General features: G+C 46.6%; 7 non-coding genes and 1 pseudogene across 7 annotated transcripts; all 8 read right to left on the bottom strand.

Annotated features, from left to right (window-relative positions):
• Nucleotides 1-1,749: 1,749 nt before the first annotated feature.
• On the bottom strand, nt 1,750-1,868 carry LOC147082774 (5S ribosomal RNA). The gene has a single exon (XR_015076003.1). It is a non-coding gene; the product is annotated as a 5S ribosomal RNA (ribosomal RNA).
• A 2,417-nt stretch (nt 1,869-4,285) lies between these two features.
• On the bottom strand, nt 4,286-4,404 carry LOC147082773 (5S ribosomal RNA). The gene has a single exon (XR_015076002.1). It is a non-coding gene; the product is annotated as a 5S ribosomal RNA (ribosomal RNA).
• A 2,415-nt stretch (nt 4,405-6,819) lies between these two features.
• LOC147082772 (5S ribosomal RNA) lies at nt 6,820-6,938 on the bottom strand. The gene has a single exon (XR_015076001.1). It is a non-coding gene; the product is annotated as a 5S ribosomal RNA (ribosomal RNA).
• Nucleotides 6,939-9,363: 2,425 nt separating this feature from the next.
• Nucleotides 9,364-9,482, bottom strand: LOC147082771 (5S ribosomal RNA). Its single transcript, XR_015076000.1, has one exon. It is a non-coding gene; the product is annotated as a 5S ribosomal RNA (ribosomal RNA).
• A 2,413-nt stretch (nt 9,483-11,895) lies between these two features.
• On the bottom strand, nt 11,896-12,015 carry LOC147082770 (5S ribosomal RNA; annotated as a pseudogene).
• Nucleotides 12,016-14,440: 2,425 nt separating this feature from the next.
• On the bottom strand, nt 14,441-14,559 carry LOC147082769 (5S ribosomal RNA). Its single transcript, XR_015076170.1, has one exon. It is a non-coding gene; the product is annotated as a 5S ribosomal RNA (ribosomal RNA).
• Nucleotides 14,560-16,984: 2,425 nt separating this feature from the next.
• On the bottom strand, nt 16,985-17,103 carry LOC147082768 (5S ribosomal RNA). Its single transcript, XR_015075999.1, has one exon. It is a non-coding gene; the product is annotated as a 5S ribosomal RNA (ribosomal RNA).
• A 2,415-nt stretch (nt 17,104-19,518) lies between these two features.
• Nucleotides 19,519-19,637, bottom strand: LOC147082767 (5S ribosomal RNA). Its single transcript, XR_015076227.1, has one exon. It is a non-coding gene; the product is annotated as a 5S ribosomal RNA (ribosomal RNA).
• Between the last annotated feature and the right edge of the window lie 132 nt (nt 19,638-19,769).

The raw sequence follows: 19,769 nt of genomic DNA, 5'->3' as shown, positions 1-19,769 counted from the left end.
AAGGCTTTTGATAAGGTCCCGCATGCCAGATTGGTCACGAAAGTAAAAGCCCATGGGATCCAAGGCAAAGTGGCAAGTTGGATCCAAAATTGGCTCAGAGGCAGGAAACAAAGGGTAATGGTCGAAGGGTGTTTTTGTGACCGGAAGGCTGTTTCCAGTGGGGTTCCGCAGGGCTCACAGAATCACAGAAACCCCACAGTGCAGATAGAGGCCATTTCGGCCCATCGAGCCTGCAGCGACTCAGTACTGGGCCCTTTGCTTTTTCTGGTATATATCAATGATTTGGATTTGAATGTAGGAAGTATGATTAAGAAGTTTGCAGATGATACAAAAATTGGCCGTGTGGTTAATAATGAAACAGAATGCTGTAGACTGCAGGAAGATATCAATGGACTCGTCTAGTGGGCAGAACAGTGGCAAATGGAATTCAGTTGGAATACACAATAAATGGTAGGACACTGAGAAATGCAGAGGATCAGCGGGACCTTGGAGTGCATGTCCACAGATCCCTGAAGGTAGCAGGACAGGTAGATAAAGTGGTTAAGCAGGCATACGGGATACTTGCCTTTATTAGCCGAGGCGTAGAATATAAGAGCGGGGAGGTTATGCTTCAACTGTATAAAACACTAGTTAGGCCGCAGCTAGAGTGCCGCGTGCAGTTCTGGTCACCACATTACAAGAAGGATGCGATTGCACTAGAGAAGGTGCAGAGGAGATTTCCGAGGATGTTGCCTGGGCTGGGGAATTTTAGTTATGAGGAAAGATTGGATAGGCTGGGGTTGTTTTCTTTGGAACACAGGAGGCTGAGGCGAGACCTAATTGAGGTGTGTAAAATTATGAGGGGCCGAGATAGAGTGGATAGGAAGGACCTATTTCCCTTAGCAGAAGGGTCAATAATAGATTTCAAGTAATTGGTAGGAGGTTTACAGGGAATTTGAGGAGACATTTTTTCACCCAGTGAACGGTGGGGGTCTGGAATGCACTGCCTGAAAGGGTGGTAGAGGCAGAAACCCTCATCACGTTTAAAAAGTACTTGGATATGCACTTGAACTGCCGTAACCTACAAGGCTACGGACCAAGTGCTGTAAAGTGGGATTTGGGTGGATTGCTCTTTGTCGGCTGGCACGGACAAGATGGGCCGAATGGCCTCCTTCTGTGCTGTAAATTTCTATGATTCTGCCTGATCATGTGACATCTGCCCACACGACTTCTACAAATGTTATTACATTGTAGCCAGGATTGTTTAGTTTCCAATTCCGCCCATTTTGAAGCCAGGTCTCCGTTATGGCTACTATTGCATAACCCCATGTGGCAACTTGCGCCTGCAACTCGTCAATCTTATTTGTAACGCTCCTCGCATTAACACACATGCATTTCAACAGCATGCTAGTTGGCTTTGCTTTTTTCCTGAATTTAACTGCTGCTCTTTCTACATTCTTCTTTGTTCTGTTGCTGTTTGTCCCTCCGAGTTTTCTATGCACCTTGTCTCTCCTCTCTGCTGCTGTGTCCTGGTGGCCCTCCGCCAGTGTGTGTATTTTGGCTATCTTATTTTCTTCTTCTGCTTATTTCGGCCCTGTGTCTGGAGCCCCTTGCATTTGTGTAGCAGCAGGAGAATGTGCAGCGAAGAAATGGTCAAAGGAAAGCGAGAGAGAGAGAGAGAGAGAGAGAGAGAGAGCAGCAAAAAGGATGTTGATTGATTAAGAGCAGTGTGTGCGCGCAAAACGTCGAGCAGCCTGTGGCGGCAGCAAAAGCCTACTGCACCTGGTATTCCCAGGCAGTCTCCCATCCAAGTACTAACCAGGCCTGACTCTGCTTAGCTTCCGAGATCAGACGAGATCGGGCGCATTCAGACTAGTATGGCCGTAGGCATATGCTAGCTGGCTTTCTCTTTACTTAAAGCTGTCGCCCATTTTTTTCTCTTCTACGCATTCATACAAGTATTCAACACTCAATTTACATTTACAAATTTTACTCCTCCCGCAACCCCCCACCCCCCCTCCACCTCTTCTTGCTGCTCTGCCTCCCACACAAACAAACTACAAGCCCAACCCTTCATTGCCTTCTATTCAAATATTACATCAAATAAACATGCTCAAACACCAAGTCTTAAGGGCTGTAGCATCTTTCAAACTGGACAAATACCCAGGCCCGCATCAAATCTATCCCACACTCTTAAGAGAAGTAAGACACCAAATAGCACAGGCTCTCACCATCATTTTACAATCCTCTCTGGCTACAGGTGTGGTGCCCGACCACTGGAGGACTGCTAACGTGCTACCGTTCTTTCAAAAGGGAGAGAGGGATAGACCGCATAATTACAGGCCAGTCAGCCTAACCTCGGTGGTGGGAAAATTATTGGAAAAAGTTCTGAGGGACAGGAGAAATCTTCATTTAGAAAGACACGGATTAATCAGGGACAGTCAGCATGGATTTCTTAACGGAAGGTCGTGTCTGACTAACGCAATTCAATTTTTCGAGGAGGTAACAAGGAGGGTCGATGAGGGTAGTGCCTTTGATGTAGTCTATATGGATTTTAGCAAGGCTTTTGATAAGGTCCCACATGCCAGATTGGTCACGAAAGTAAAAGCCCATGGGATCCAAGGCAAAGTGGCAAGTTGGATCCAAAATTGGCTCAGAGGCAGGAAACAAAGGGTAATGGTCGAAGGGTGTTTTTGTGACCGGAAGGCTGTTTCCAGTGGGGTTCCGCAGGGCTCACAGAATCACAGAAACCCCACAGTGCAGATAGAGGCCATTTCGGCCCATCGAGCCTGCACCGACTCAGTACTGGGCCCTTTGCTTTTTCTGGTATATATCAATGATTTGGATTTGAATGTAGGAAGTATGATTAAGAAGTTTGCAGATGATACAAAAATTGGCCGTGTGGTTAATAATGAAACAGAATGCTGTAGACTGCAGGAAGATATCAATGGACTCGTCTAGTGGGCAGAACAGTGGCAAATGGAATTCAGTTGGAATACACAATAAATGGTAGGACACTGAGAAATGCAGAGGATCAGCGGGACCTTGGAGTGCATGTCCACAGATCCCTGAAGGTAGCAGGACAGGTAGATAAAGTGGTTAAGCAGGCATACGGGATACTTGCCTTTATTAGCCGAGGCGTAGAATATAAGAGCGGGGAGGTTATGCTTCAACTGTATAAAACACTAGTTAGGCCGCAGCTAGAGTGCCGCGTGCAGTTCTGGTCACCACATTACAAGAAGGATGCGATTGCACTAGAGAAGGTGCAGAGGAGATTTCCGAGGATGTTGCCTGGGCTGGGGAATTTTAGTTATGAGGAAAGATTGGATAGGCTGGGGTTGTTTTCTTTGGAACACAGGAGGCTGAGGCGAGACCTAATTGAGGTGTGTAAAATTATGAGGGGCCGAGATAGAGTGGATAGGAAGGACCTATTTCCCTTAGCAGAAGGGTCAATAATAGATTTCAAGTAATTGGTAGGAGGTTTACAGGGAATTTGAGGAGACATTTTTTCACCCAGTGAATGGTGGGGGTCTGGAATGCACTGCCTGAAAGGGTGGTAGAGGCAGAAACCCTCATCACGTTTAAAAAGTACTTGGATATGCACTTGAACTGCCGTAACCTACAAGGCTACGGACCAAGTGCTGTAAAGTGGGATTTGGGTGGATTGCTCTTTGTCGGCTGGCACGGACAAGATGGGCCGAATGGCCTCCTTCTGTGCTGTAAATTTCTATGATTCTGCCTGATCATGTGACATCTGCCCACACGACTTCTACAAATGTTATTACATTGTAGCCAGGATTGTTTAGTTTCCAATTCCGCCCATTTTGAAGCCAGGTCTCCGTTATGGCTACTATTGCATAACCCCATGTGGCAACTTGCGCCTGCAACTCGTCAATCTTATTTGTAACGCTCCTCGCATTAACACACATGCATTTCAACAGCATGCTAGTTGGCTTTGCTTTTTTCCTGAATTTAACTGCTGCTCTTTCCACATTCTTCTTTGTTCTGTTGGTGTTTGTCCCTCCGAGTTTTCTATGCACCTTGTCTCTCCTCTCTGCTGCTGTGTCCTGGTGGCCCTCCGCCAGTGTGTGTATTTTGGCTATCTTATTTTCTTCTTCTGCTTATTTCGGCCCTGTGTCTGGAGCCCCTTGCATTTGTGTAGCAGCAGGAGAATGTGCAGCGAAGAAATGGTCAAAGGAAAGCGAGAGAGAGAGAGAGAGAGAGAGAGAGAGCAGCAAAAAGGATGTTGATTGATTAAGAGCAGTGTGTGCGCGCAAAACGTCGAGCAGCCTGTGGTGGCAGCAAAAGCCTACTGCACCTGGTATTCCCAGGCAGTCTCCCATCCAAGTACTAACCAGGCCTGACTCTGCTTAGCTTCCGAGATCAGACGAGATCGGGCGCATTCAGACTAGTATGGCCGTAGGCATATGCTAGCTGGCTTTCTCTTTACTTAAAGCTGTCGCCCATTTTTTTCTCTTCTACGCATTCATACAAGTATTCAACACTCAATTTACATTTACAAATTTTACTCCTCCCGCAACCCCCCACCCCCCCTCCACCTCTTCTTGCTGCTCTGCCTCCCACACAAACAAACTACAAGCCCAACCCTTCATTGCCTTCTATTCAAATATTACATCAAATAAACATGCTCAAACACCAAGTCTTAAGGGCTGTAGCATCTTTCAAACTGGACAAATACCCAGGCCCGCATCAAATCTATCCCACACTCTTAAGAGAAGTAAGACACCAAATAGCACAGGCTCTCACCATCATTTTACAATCCTCTCTGGCTACAGGTGTGGTGCCCGACCACTGGAGGACTGCTAACGTGCTACCGTTCTTTCAAAAGGGAGAGAGGGATAGACCGCATAATTACAGGCCAGTCAGCCTAACCTCGGTGGTGGGAAAATTATTGGAAAAAGTTCTGAGGGACAGGAGAAATCTTCATTTAGAAAGACACGGATTAATCAGGGACAGTCAGCATGGATTTCTTAACGGAAGGTCGTGTCTGACTAACGCAATTCAATTTTTCGAGGAGGTAACAAGGAGGGTCGATGAGGGTAGTGCCTTTGATGTAGTCTATATGGATTTTAGCAAGGCTTTTGATAAGGTCCCACATGCCAGATTGGTCACGAAAGTAAAAGCCCATGGGATCCAAGGCAAAGTGGCAAGTTGGATCCAAAATTGGCTCAGAGGCAGGAAACAAAGGGTAATGGTCGAAGGGTGTTTTTGTGACCGGAAGGCTGTTTCCAGTGGGGTTCCGCAGGGCTCACAGAATCACAGAAACCCCACAGTGCAGATAGAGGCCATTTCGGCCCATCGAGCCTGCAGCGACTCAGTACTGGGCCCTTTGCTTTTTCTGGTATATATCAATGATTTGGATTTGAATGTAGGAAGTATGATTAAGAAGTTTGCAGATGATACAAAAATTGGCCGTGTGGTTAATAATGAAACAGAATGCTGTAGACTGCAGGAAGATATCAATGGACTCGTCTAGTGGGCAGAACAGTGGCAAATGGAATTCAGTTGGAATACACAATAAATGGTAGGACACTGAGAAATGCAGAGGATCAGCGGGACCTTGGAGTGCATGTCCACAGATCCCTGAAGGTAGCAGGACAGGTAGATAAAGTGGTTAAGCAGGCATACGGGATACTTGCCTTTATTAGCCGAGGCGTAGAATATAAGAGCGGGGAGGTTATGCTTCAACTGTATAAAACACTAGTTAGGCCGCAGCTAGAGTGCCGCGTGCAGTTCTGGTCACCACATTACAAGAAGGATGCGATTGCACTAGAGAAGGTGCAGAGGAGATTTCCGAGGATGTTGCCTGGGCTGGGGAATTTTAGTTATGAGGAAAGATTGGATAGGCTGGGGTTGTTTTCTTTGGAACACAGGAGGCTGAGGCGAGACCTAATTGAGGTGTGTAAAATTATGAGGGGCCGAGATAGAGTGGATAGGAAGGACCTATTTCCCTTAGCAGAAGGGTCAATAATAGATTTCAAGTAATTGGTAGGAGGTTTACAGGGAATTTGAGGAGACATTTTTTCACCCAGTGAATGGTGGGGGTCTGGAATGCACTGCCTGAAAGGGTGGTAGAGGCAGAAACCCTCATCACGTTTAAAAAGTACTTGGATATGCACTTGAACTGCCGTAACCTACAAGGCTACGGACCAAGTGCTGTAAAGTGGGATTTGGGTGGATTGCTCTTTGTCGGCTGGCACGGACAAGATGGGCCGAATGGCCTCCTTCTGTGCTGTAAATTTCTATGATTCTGCCTGATCATGTGACATCTGCCCACACGACTTCTACAAATGTTATTACATTGTAGCCAGGATTGTTTAGTTTCCAATTCCGCCCATTTTGAAGCCAGGTCTCCGTTATGGCTACTATTGCATAACCCCATGTGGCAACTTGCGCCTGCAACTCGTCAATCTTATTTGTAACGCTCCTCGCATTAACACACATGCATTTCAACAGCATGCTAGTTGGCTTTGCTTTTTTCCTGAATTTAACTGCTGCTCTTTCTACATTCTTCTTTGTTCTGTTGCTGTTTGTCCCTCCGAGTTTTCTATGCACCTTGTCTCTCCTCTCTGCTGCTGTGTCCTGGTGGCCCTCCGCCAGTGTGTATATTTTGGCTATCTTATTTTCTTCTTCTGCTTATTTCGGCCCTGTGTCTGGAGCCCCTTGCATTTGTGTAGCAGCAGGAGAATGTGCAGCGAAGAAATGGTCAAAGGAAAGCGAGAGAGAGAGAGAGAGAGAGAGAGAGCAGCAAAAAGGATGTTGATTGATTAAGAGCAGTGTGTGCGCGCAAAACGTTGAGCAGCCTGTGGTGGCAGCAAAAGCCTACTGCACCTGGTATTCCCAGGCAGTCTCCCATCCAAGTACTAACCAGGCCTGACTCTGCTTAGCTTCCGAGATCAGACGAGATCGGGCGCATTCAGACTAGTATGGCCGTAGGCATATGCTAGCTGGCTTTCTCTTTACTTAAAGCTGTCGCCCATTTTTTTCTCTTCTACGCATTCATACAAGTATTCAACACTCAATTTACATTTACAAATTTTACTCCTCCCGCAACCCCCCACCCCCCCTCCACCTCTTCTTGCTGCTCTGCCTCCCACACAAACAAACTACAAGCCCAACCCTTCATTGCCTTCTATTCAAATATTACATCAAATAAACATGCTCAAACACCAAGTCTTAAGGGCTGTAGCATCTTTCAAACTGGACAAATACCCAGGCCCGCATCAAATCTATCCCACACTCTTAAGAGAAGTAAGACACCAAATAGCACAGGCTCTCACCATCATTTTACAATCCTCTCTGGCTACAGGTGTGGTGCCCGACCACTGGAGGACTGCTAACGTGCTACCGTTCTTTCAAAAGGGAGAGAGGGATAGACCGCATAATTACAGGCCAGTCAGCCTAACCTCGGTGGTGGGAAAATTATTGGAAAAAGTTCTGAGGGACAGGAGAAATCTTCATTTAGAAAGACACGGATTAATCAGGGACAGTCAGCATGGATTTCTTAACGGAAGGTCGTGTCTGACTAACGCAATTCAATTTTTCGAGGAGGTAACAAGGAGGGTCGATGAGGGTAGTGCCTTTGATGTAGTCTATATGGATTTTAGCAAGGCTTTTGATAAGGTCCCACATGCCAGATTGGTCACGAAAGTAAAAGCCCATGGGATCCAAGGCAAAGTGGCAAGTTGGATCCAAAATTGGCTCAGAGGCAGGAAACAAAGGGTAATGGTCGAAGGGTGTTTTTGTGACCGGAAGGCTGTTTCCAGTGGGGTTCCGCAGGGCTCACAGAATCACAGAAACCCCACAGTGCAGATAGAGGCCATTTCGGCCCATCGAGCCTGCAGCGACTCAGTACTGGGCCCTTTGCTTTTTCTGGTATATATCAATGATTTGGATTTGAATGTAGGAAGTATGATTAAGAAGTTTGCAGATGATACAAAAATTGGCCGTGTGGTTAATAATGAAACAGAATGCTGTAGACTGCAGGAAGATATCAATGGACTCGTCTAGTGGGCAGAACAGTGGCAAATGGAATTCAGTTGGAATACACAATAAATGGTAGGACACTGAGAAATGCAGAGGATCAGCGGGACCTTGGAGTGCATGTCCACAGATCCCTGAAGGTAGCAGGACAGGTAGATAAAGTGGTTAAGCAGGCATACGGGATACTTGCCTTTATTAGCCGAGGCGTAGAATATAAGAGCGGGGAGGTTATGCTTCAACTGTATAAAACACTAGTTAGGCCGCAGCTAGAGTGCCGCGTGCAGTTCTGGTCACCACATTACAAGAAGGATGCGATTGCACTAGAGAAGGTGCAGAGGAGATTTCCGAGGATGTTGCCTGGGCTGGGGAATTTTAGTTATGAGGAAAGATTGGATAGGCTGGGGTTGTTTTCTTTGGAACACAGGAGGCTGAGGCGAGACCTAATTGAGGTGTGTAAAATTATGAGGGGCCGAGATAGAGTGGATAGGAAGGACCTATTTCCCTTAGCAGAAGGGTCAATAATAGATTTCAAGTAATTGGTAGGAGGTTTACAGGGAATTTGAGGAGACATTTTTTCACCCAGTGAATGGTGGGGGTCTGGAATGCACTGCCTGAAAGGGTGGTAGAGGCAGAAACCCTCATCACGTTTAAAAAGTACTTGGATATGCACTTGAACTGCCGTAACCTACAAGGCTACGGACCAAGTGCTGTAAAGTGGGATTTGGGTGGATTGCTCTTTGTCGGCTGGCACGGACAAGATGGGCCGAATGGCCTCCTTCTGTGCTGTAAATTTCTATGATTCTGCCTGATCATGTGACATCTGCCCACACGACTTCTACAAATGTTATTACATTGTAGCCAGGATTGTTTAGTTTCCAATTCCGCCCATTTTGAAGCCAGGTCTCCGTTATGGCTACTATTGCATAACCCCATGTGGCAACTTGCGCCTGCAACTCGTCAATCTTATTTGTAACGCTCCTCGCATTAACACACATGCATTTCAACAGCATGCTAGTTGGCTTTGCTTTTTTCCTGAATTTAACTGCTGCTCTTTCTACATTCTTCTTTGTTCTGTTGCTGTTTGTCCCTCCGAGTTTTCTATGCACCTTGTCTCTCCTCTCTGCTGCTGTGTCCTGGTGGCCCTCCGCCAGTGTGTGTATTTTGGCTATCTTATTTTCTTCTTCTGCTTATTTCGGCCCTGTGTCTGGAGCCCCTTGCATTTGTGTAGCAGCAGGAGAATGTGCAGCGAAGAAATGGTCAAAGGAAAGCGAGAGAGAGAGAGAGAGAGAGAGAGAGAGCAGCAAAAAGGATGTTGATTGATTAAGAGCAGTGTGTGCGCGTGTGTGTGCAAAACGTCGAGCAGCCTGTGGCGGCAGCAAAAGCCTACTGCACCTGGTATTCCCAGGCAGTCTCCCATCCAAGTACTAACCAGGCCTGACTCTGCTTAGCTTCCGAGATCAGACGAGATCGGGCGCATTCAGACTAGTATGGCCGTAGGCATATGCTAGCTGGCTTTCTCTTTACTTAAAGCTGTCGCCCATTTTTTTCTCTTCTACGCATTCATACAAGTATTCAACACTCAATTTACATTTACAAATTTTACTCCTCCCGCAACCCCCCACCCCCCCTCCACCTCTTCTTGCTGCTCTGCCTCCCACACAAACAAACTACAAGCCCAACCCTTCATTGCCTTCTATTCAAATATTACATCAAATAAACATGCTCAAACACCAAGTCTTAAGGGCTGTAGCATCTTTCAAACTGGACAAATACCCAGGCCCGCATCAAATCTATCCCACACTCTTAAGAGAAGTAAGACACCAAATAGCACAGGCTCTCACCATCATTTTACAATCCTCTCTGGCTACAGGTGTGGTGCCCGACCACTGGAGGACTGCTAACGTGCTACCGTTCTTTCAAAAGGGAGAGAGGGATAGACCGCATAATTACAGGCCAGTCAGCCTAACCTCGGTGGTGGGAAAATTATTGGAAAAAGTTCTGAGGGACAGGAGAAATCTTCATTTAGAAAGACACGGATTAATCAGGGACAGTCAGCATGGATTTCTTAACGGAAGGTCGTGTCTGACTAACGCAATTCAATTTTTCGAGGAGGTAACAAGGAGGGTCGATGAGGGTAGTGCCTTTGATGTAGTCTATATGGATTTTAGCAAGGCTTTTGATAAGGTCCCACATGCCAGATTGGTCACGAAAGTAAAAGCCCATGGGATCCAAGGCAAAGTGGCAAGTTGGATCCAAAATTGGCTCAGAGGCAGGAAACAAAGGGTAATGGTCGAAGGGTGTTTTTGTGACCGGAAGGCTGTTTCCAGTGGGGTTCCGCAGGGCTCACAGAATCACAGAAACCCCACAGTGCAGATAGAGGCCATTTCGGCCCATCGAGCCTGCAGCGACTCAGTACTGGGCCCTTTGCTTTTTCTGGTATATATCAATGATTTGGATTTGAATGTAGGAAGTATGATTAAGAAGTTTGCAGATGATACAAAAATTGGCCGTGTGGTTAATAATGAAACAGAATGCTGTAGACTGCAGGAAGATATCAATGGACTCGTCTAGTGGGCAGAACAGTGGCAAATGGAATTCAGTTGGAATACACAATAAATGGTAGGACACTGAGAAATGCAGAGGATCAGCGGGACCTTGGAGTGCATGTCCACAGATCCCTGAAGGTAGCAGGACAGGTAGATAAAGTGGTTAAGCAGGCATACGGGATACTTGCCTTTATTAGCCGAGGCGTAGAATATAAGAGCGGGGAGGTTATGCTTCAACTGTATAAAACACTAGTTAGGCCGCAGCTAGAGTGCCGCGTGCAGTTCTGGTCACCACATTACAAGAAGGATGCGATTGCACTAGAGAAGGTGCAGAGGAGATTTCCGAGGATGTTGCCTGGGCTGGGGAATTTTAGTTATGAGGAAAGATTGGATAGGCTGGGGTTGTTTTCTTTGGAACACAGGAGGCTGAGGCGAGACCTAATTGAGGTGTGTAAAATTATGAGGGGCCGAGATAGAGTGGATAGGAAGGACCTATTTCCCTTAGCAGAAGGGTCAATAATAGATTTCAAGTAATTGGTAGGAGGTTTACAGGGAATTTGAGGAGACATTTTTTCACCCAGTGAATGGTGGGGGTCTGGAATGCACTGCCTGAAAGGGTGGTAGAGGCAGAAACCCTCATCACGTTTAAAAAGTACTTGGATATGCACTTGAACTGCCGTAACCTACAAGGCTACGGACCAAGTGCTGTAAAGTGGGATTTGGGTGGATTGCTCTTTGTCGGCTGGCACGGACAAGATGGGCCGAATGGCCTCCTTCTGTGCTGTAAATTTCTATGATTCTGCCTGATCATGTGACATCTGCCCACACGACTTCTACAAATGTTATTACATTGTAGCCAGGATTGTTTAGTTTCCAATTCCGCCCATTTTGAAGCCAGGTCTCCGTTATGGCTACTATTGCATAACCCCATGTGGCAACTTGCGCCTGCAACTCGTCAATCTTATTTGTAACGCTCCTCGCATTAACACACATGCATTTCAACAGCATGCTAGTTGGCTTTGCTTTTTTCCTGAATTTAACTGCTGCTCTTTCTACATTCTTCTTTGTTCTGTTGCTGTTTGTCCCTCCGAGTTTTCTATGCACCTTGTCTCTCCTCTCTGCTGCTGTGTCCTGGTGGCCCTCCGCCAGTGTGTGTATTTTGGCTATCTTATTTTCTTCTTCTGCTTATTTCGGCCCTGTGTCTGGAGCCCCTTGCATTTGTGTAGCAGCAGGAGAATGTGCAGCGAAGAAATGGTCAAAGGAAAGCGAGAGAGAGAGAGAGAGAGAGAGAGCAGCAAAAAGGATGTTGATTGATTAAGAGCAGTGTGTGCGCGCAAAACGTTGAGCAGCCTGTGGTGGCAGCAAAAGCCTACTGCACCTGGTATTCCCAGGCAGTCTCCCATCCAAGTACTAACCAGGCCTGACGCTGCTTAGCTTCCAGAGATCAGACGAGATCGGGCGCATTCAGACTAGTATGGCCGTAGGCATATGCTAGCTGGCTTTCTCTTTACTTAAAGCTGTCGCCCATTTTTTTCTCTTCTACGCATTCATACAAGTATTCAACACTCAATTTACATTTACAAATTTTACTCCTCCCGCAACCCCCCACCCCCCCTCCACCTCTTCTTGCTGCTCTGCCTCCCACACAAACAAACTACAAGCCCAACCCTTCATTGCCTTCTATTCAAATATTACATCAAATAAACATGCTCAAACACCAAGTCTTAAGGGCTGTAGCATCTTTCAAACTGGACAAATACCCAGGCCCGCATCAAATCTATCCCACACTCTTAAGAGAAGTAAGACACCAAATAGCACAGGCTCTCACCATCATTTTACAATCCTCTCTGGCTACAGGTGTGGTGCCCGACCACTGGAGGACTGCTAACGTGCTACCGTTCTTTCAAAAGGGAGAGAGGGATAGACCGCATAATTACAGGCCAGTCAGCCTAACCTCGGTGGTGGGAAAATTATTGGAAAAAGTTCTGAGGGACAGGAGAAATCTTCATTTAGAAAGACACGGATTAATCAGGGACAGTCAGCATGGATTTCTTAACGGAAGGTCGTGTCTGACTAACGCAATTCAATTTTTCGAGGAGGTAACAAGGAGGGTCGATGAGGGTAGTGCCTTTGATGTAGTCTATATGGATTTTAGCAAGGCTTTTGATAAGGTCCCACATGCCAGATTGGTCATGAAAGTAAAAGCCCATGGGATCCAAGGCAAAGTGGCAAGTTGGATCCAAAATTGGCTCAGAGGCAGGAAACAAAGGGTAATGGTCGAAGGGTGTTTTTGTGACCGGAAGGCTGTTTCCAGTGGGGTTCCGCAGGGCTCACAGAATCACAGAAACCCCACAGTGCAGATAGAGGTCATTTCGGCCCATCGAGCCTGCACCGACTCAGTACTGGGCCCTTTGCTTTTTCTGGTATATATCAATGATTTGGATTTGAATGTAGGAAGTATGATTAAGAAGTTTGCAGATGATACAAAAATTGGCCGTGTGGTTAATAATGAAACAGAATGCTGTAGACTGCAGGAAGATATCAATGGACTCGTCTAGTGGGCAGAACAGTGGCAAATGGAATTCAGTTGGAATACACAATAAATGGTAGGACACTGAGAAATGCAGAGGATCAGCGGGACCTTGGAGTGCATGTCCACAGATCCCTGAAGGTAGCAGGACAGGTAGATAAAGTGGTTAAGCAGGCATACGGGATACTTGCCTTTATTAGCCGAGGCGTAGAATATAAGAGCGGGGAGGTTATGCTTCAACTGTATAAAACACTAGTTAGGCCGCAGCTAGAGTGCCGCGTGCAGTTCTGGTCACCACATTACAAGAAGGATGCGATTGCACTAGAGAAGGTGCAGAGGAGATTTCCGAGGATGTTGCCTGGGCTGGGGAATTTTAGTTATGAGGAAAGATTGGATAGGCTGGGGTTGTTTTCTTTGGAACACAGGAGGCTGAGGCGAGACCTAATTGAGGTGTGTAAAATTATGAGGGGCCGAGATAGAGTGGATAGGAAGGACCTATTTCCCTTAGCAGAAGGGTCAATAATAGATTTCAAGTAATTGGTAGGAGGTTTACAGGGAATTTGAGGAGACATTTTTTCACCCAGTGAATGGTGGGGGTCTGGAATGCACTGCCTGAAAGGGTGGTAGAGGCAGAAACCCTCATCACGTTTAAAAAGTACTTGGATATGCACTTGAACTGCCGTAACCTACAAGGCTACGGACCAAGTGCTGTAAAGTGGGATTTGGGTGGATTGCTCTTTGTCGGCTGGCACGGACAAGATGGGCCGAATGGCCTCCTTCTGTGCTGTAAATTTCTATGATTCTGCCTGATCATGTGACATCTGCCCACACGACTTCTACAAATGTTATTACATTGTAGCCAGGATTGTTTAGTTTCCAATTCCGCCCATTTTGAAGCCAGGTCTCCGTTATGGCTACTATTGCATAACCCCATGTGGCAACGTGCGCCTGCAACTCGTCAATCTTATTTGTAACGCTCCTCGCATTAACACACATGCATTTCAACAGCATGCTAGTTGGCTTTGCTTTTTTCCTGAATTTAACTGCTGCTCTTTCTACATTCTTCTTTGTTCTGTTGCTGTTTGTCCCTCCGAGTTTTCTATGCACCTTGTCTCTCCTCTCTGCTGCTGTGTCCTGGTGGTCCTCCGCCAGTGTGTGTATTTTGGCTATCTTATTTTCTTCTTCTGCTTATTTCGGCCCTGTGTCTGGAGCCCCTTGCATTTGTGTAGCAGCAGGAGAATGTGCAGCGAAGAAATGGTCAAAGGAAAGCGAGAGAGAGAGAGAGAGAGAGAGAGAGAGCAGCAAAAAGGATGTTGATTGATTAAGAGCAGTGTGTGCGCGTGTGTGTGCAAAACGTCGAGCAGCCTGTGGCGGCAGCAAAAGCCTACTGCACCTGGTATTCCCAGGCAGTCTCCCATCCAAGTACTAACCAGGCCTGACTCTGCTTAGCTTCCGAGATCAGACGAGATCGGGCACATTCAGACTAGTATGGCCGTAGGCATATGCTAGCTGGCTTTCTCTTTACTTAAAGCTGTCGCCCATTTTTTTCTCTTCTACGCATTCATACAAGTATTCAACACTCAATTTACATTTACAAATTTTACTCCTCCCGCAACCCCCCACCCCCCCTCCACCTCTTCTTGCTGCTCTGCCTCCCACACAAACAAACTACAAGCCCAACCCTTCATTGCCTTCTATTCAAATATTACATCAAATAAACATGCTCAAACACCAAGTCTTAAGGGCTGTAGCATCTTTCAAACTGGACAAATACCCAGGCCCGCATCAAATCTATCCCACACTCTTAAGAGAAGTAAGACACCAAATAGCACAGGCTCTCACCATCATTTTACAATCCTCTCTGGCTACAGGTGTGGTGCCCGACCACTGGAGGACTGCTAACGTGCTACCGTTCTTTCAAAAGGGAGAGAGGGATAGACCGCATAATTACAGGCCAGTCAGCCTAACCTCGGTGGTGGGAAAATTATTGGAAAAAGTTCTGAGGGACAGGAGAAATCTTCATTTAGAAAGACACGGATTAATCAGGGACAGTCAGCATGGATTTCTTAACGGAAGGTCGTGTCTGACTAACGCAATTCAATTTTTCGAGGAGGTAACAAGGAGGGTCGATGAGGGTAGTGCCTTTGATGTAGTCTATATGGATTTTAGCAAGGCTTTTGATAAGGTCCCACATGCCAGATTGGTCACGAAAGTAAAAGCCCATGGGATCCAAGGCAAAGTGGCAAGTTGGATCCAAAATTGGCTCAGAGGCAGGAAACAAAGGGTAATGGTCGAAGGGTGTTTTTGTGACCGGAAGGCTGTTTCCAGTGGGGTTCCGCAGGGCTCACAGAATCACAGAAACCCCACAGTGCAGATAGAGGTCATTTCGGCCCATCGAGCCTGCACCGACTCAGTACTGGGCCCTTTGCTTTTTCTGGTATATATCAATGATTTGGATTTGAATGTAGGAAGTATGATTAAGAAGTTTGCAGATGATACAAAAATTGGCCGTGTGGTTAATAATGAAACAGAATGCTGTAGACTGCAGGAAGATATCAATGGACTCGTCTAGTGGGCAGAACAGTGGCAAATGGAATTCAGTTGGAATACACAATAAATGGTAGGACACTGAGAAATGCAGAGGATCAGCGGGACCTTGGAGTGCATGTCCACAGATCCCTGAAGGTAGCAGGACAGGTAGATAAAGTGGTTAAGCAGGCATACGGGATACTTGCCTTTATTAGCCGAGGCGTAGAATATAAGAGCGGGGAGGTTATGCTTCAACTGTATAAAACACTAGTTAGGCCGCAGCTAGAGTGCCGCGTGCAGTTCTGGTCACCACATTACAAGAAGGATGCGATTGCACTAGAGAAGGTGCAGAGGAGATTTCCGAGGATGTTGCCTGGGCTGGGGAATTTTAGTTATGAGGAAAGATTGGATAGGCTGGGGTTGTTTTCTTTGGAACACAGGAGGCTGAGGCGAGACCTAATTGAGGTGTGTAAAATTATGAGGGGCCGAGATAGAGTGGATAGGAAGGACCTATTTCCCTTAGCAGAAGGGTCAATAATAGATTTCAAGTAATTGGTAGGAGGTTTACAGGGAATTTGAGGAGACATTTTTTCACCCAGTGAATGGTGGGGGTCTGGAATGCACTGCCTGAAAGGGTGGTAGAGGCAGAAACCCTCATCACGTTTAAAAAGTACTTGGATATGCACTTGAACTGCCGTAACCTACAAGGCTACGGACCAAGTGCTGTAAAGTGGGATTTGGGTGGATTGCTCTTTGTCGGCTGGCACGGACAAGATGGGCCGAATGGCCTCCTTCTGTGCTGTAAATTTCTATGATTCTGCCTGATCATGTGACATCTGCCCACACGACTTCTACAAATGTTATTACATTGTAGCCAGGATTGTTTAGTTTCCAATTCCGCCCATTTTGAAGCCAGGTCTCCGTTATGGCTACTATTGCATAACCCCATGTGGCAACTTGCGCCTGCAACTCGTCAATCTTATTTGTAACGCTCCTCGCATTAACACACATGCATTTCAACAGCATGCTAGTTGGCTTTGCTTTTTTCCTGAATTTAACTGCTGCTCTTTCTACATTCTTCTTTGTTCTGTTGCTGTTTGTCCCTCCGAGTTTTCTATGCACCTTGTCTCTCCTCTCTGCTGCTGTGTCCTGGTGGCCCTCCGCCAGTGTGTGTATTTTGGCTATCTTATTTTCTTCTTCTGCTTATTTCGGCCCTGTGTCTGGAGCCCCTTGCATTTGTGTAGCAGCAGGAGAATGTGCAGCGAAGAAATGGTCAAAGGAAAGCGAGAGAGAGAGAGAGAGAGAGAGAGAGAGCAGCAAAAAGGATGTTGATTGATTAAGAGCAGTGTGTGCGCGTGTGTGTGCAAAACGTCGAGCAGCCTGTGGCGGCAGCAAAAGCCTACTGCACCTGGTATTCCCAGGCAGTCTCCCATCCAAGTACTAACCAGGCCTGACTCTGCTTAGCTTCCGAGATCAGACGAGATCGGGCGCATTCAGACTAGTATGGCCGTAGGCATATGCTAGCTGGCTTTCTCTTTACTTAAAGCTGTCGCCCATTTTTTTCTCTTCTACGCATTCATACAAGTATTCAACACTCAATTTACATTTACAAATTTTACTCCTCCCGCAACCCCCCACCCCCCCTCCACCTCTTCTTGCTGCTCTGCCTCCCACACAAACAAACTACAAGCCCAACCCTTCATTGCCTTCTATTCAAATATTACATCAAATAAACATGCTCAAACACCAAGTCTTAAGGGCTGTAGCATCTTTCAAACTGGACAAATACCCAGGCCCGCATCAAATCTATCCCACACTCTTAAGAGAAGTAAGACACCAAATAGCACAGGCTCTCACCATCATTTTACAATCCTCTCTGGCTACAGGTGTGGTGCCCGACCACTGGAGGACTGCTAACGTGCTACCGTTCTTTCAAAAGGGAGAGAGGGATAGACCGCATAATTACAGGCCAGTCAGCCTAACCTCGGTGGTGTGAAAATTATTGGAAAAAGTTCTGAGGGACAGGAGAAATCTTCATTTAGAAAGACACGGATTAATCAGGGACAGTCAGCATGGATTTCTTAACGGAAGGTCGTGTCTGACTAACGCAATTCAATTTTTCGAGGAGGTAACAAGGAGGGTCGATGAGGGTAGTGCCTTTGATGTAGTCTATATGGATTTTAGCAAGGCTTTTGATAAGGTCCCGCATGCCAGATTGGTCACGAAAGTAAAAGCCCATGGGATCCAAGGCAAAGTGGCAAGTTGGATCCAAAATTGGCTCAGAGGCAGGAAACAAAGGGTAATGGTCGAAGGGTGTTTTTGTGACCGGAAGGCTGTTTCCAGTGGGGTTCCGCAGGGCTCACAGAATCACAGAAACCCCACAGTGCAGATAGAGGCCATTTCGGCCCATCGAGCCTGCAGCGACTCAGTACTGGGCCCTTTGCTTTTTCTGGTATATATCAATGATTTGGATTTGAATGTAGGAAGTATGATTAAGAAGTTTGCAGATGATACAAAAATTGGCCGTGTGGTTAATAATGAAACAGAATGCTGTAGACTGCAGGAAGATATCAATGGACTCGTCTAGTGGGCAGAACAGTGGCAAATGGAATTCAGTTGGAATACACAATAAATGGTAGGACACTGAGAAATGCAGAGGATCAGCGGGACCTTGGAGTGCATGTCCACAGATCCCTGAAGGTAGCAGGACAGGTAGATAAAGTGGTTAAGCAGGCATACGGGATACTTGCCTTTATTAGCCGAGGCGTAGAATATAAGAGCGGGGAGGTTATGCTTCAACTGTATAAAACACTAGTTAGGCCGCAGCTAGAGTGCCGCGTGCAGTTCTGGTCACCACATTACAAGAAGGATGCGATTGCACTAGAGAAGGTGCAGAGGAGATTTCCGAGGATGTTGCCTGGGCTGGGGAATTTTAGTTATGAGGAAAGATTGGATAGGCTGGGGTTGTTTTCTTTGGAACACAGGAGGCTGAGGCGAGACCTAATTGAGGTGTGTAAAATTATGAGGGGCCGAGATAGAGTGGATAGGAAGGACCTATTTCCCTTAGCAGAAGGGTCAATAATAGATTTCAAGTAATTGGTAGGAGGTTTACAGGGAATTTGAGGAGACATTTTTTCACCCAGTGAATGGTGGGGGTCTGGAATGCACTGCCTGAAAGGGTGGTAGAGGCAGAAACCCTCATCACGTTTAAAAAGTACTTGGATATGCACTTGAACTGCCGTAACCTACAAGGCTACGGACCAAGTGCTGTAAAGTGGGATTTGGGTGGATTGCTCTTTGTCGGCTGGCACGGACAAGATGGGCCGAATGGCCTCCTTCTGTGCTGTAAATTTCTATGATTCTGCCTGATCATGTGACATCTGCCCACACGACTTCTACAAATGTTATTACATTGTAGCCAGGATTGTTTAGTTTCCAATTCCGCCCATTTTGAAGCCAGGTCTCCGTTATGGCTACTATTGCATAACCCCATGTGGCAACTTGCGCCTGCAACTCGTCAATCTTATTTGTAACGCTCCTCGCATTAACACACATGCATTTCAACAGCATGCTAGTTGGCTTTGCTTTTTTCCTGAATTTAACTGCTGCTCTTTCTACATTCTTCTTTGTTCTGTTGCTGTTTGTCCCTCCGAGTTTTCTATGCACCTTGTCTCTCCTCTCTGCTGCTGTGTCCTGGTGGCCCTCCGCCAGTGTGTGTATTTTGGCTATCTTATTTTCTTCTTCTGCTTATTTCGGCCCTGTGTCTGGAGCCCCTTGCATTTGTGTAGCAGCAGGAGAATGTGCAGCGAAGAAATGGTCAAAGGAAAGCGAGAGAGAGAGAGAGAGAGCAGCAAAAAGGATGTTGATTGATTAAGAGCAGTGTGTGCGCGTGTGTGTGCAAAACGTTGAGCAGCCTGTGGCGGCAGCAAAAGCCTACTGCACCTGGTATTCCCAGGCGGTCTCCCATCCAAGTACTAACCAGGCCTGACTCTGCTTAGCTTCCGAGATCAGACGAGATCAGGCGCATTCAGACTAGTATGGCCGTAGGCATATGCTGGCTGGCTTTCTCTTTACTTAAAGCTGTCGCCCATTTTTTTCTCTTCTACGCATTCATACAAGTACTCAACACTCAATTTACATTTACAAATTTTACTCCTCCCGCAACCCCCCACCCCCCCTCC

This window comes from Somniosus microcephalus, unplaced genomic scaffold, assembly GCF_052327205.1.
Source record: "Somniosus microcephalus isolate GS21.2 unplaced genomic scaffold, FLI_Smic_1.0 scaffold110, whole genome shotgun sequence".
Taxonomy (NCBI): Eukaryota; Metazoa; Chordata; class Chondrichthyes; order Squaliformes; family Somniosidae; genus Somniosus; species Somniosus microcephalus.
This window is presented reverse-complemented; position numbering and strand designations above follow the sequence as displayed.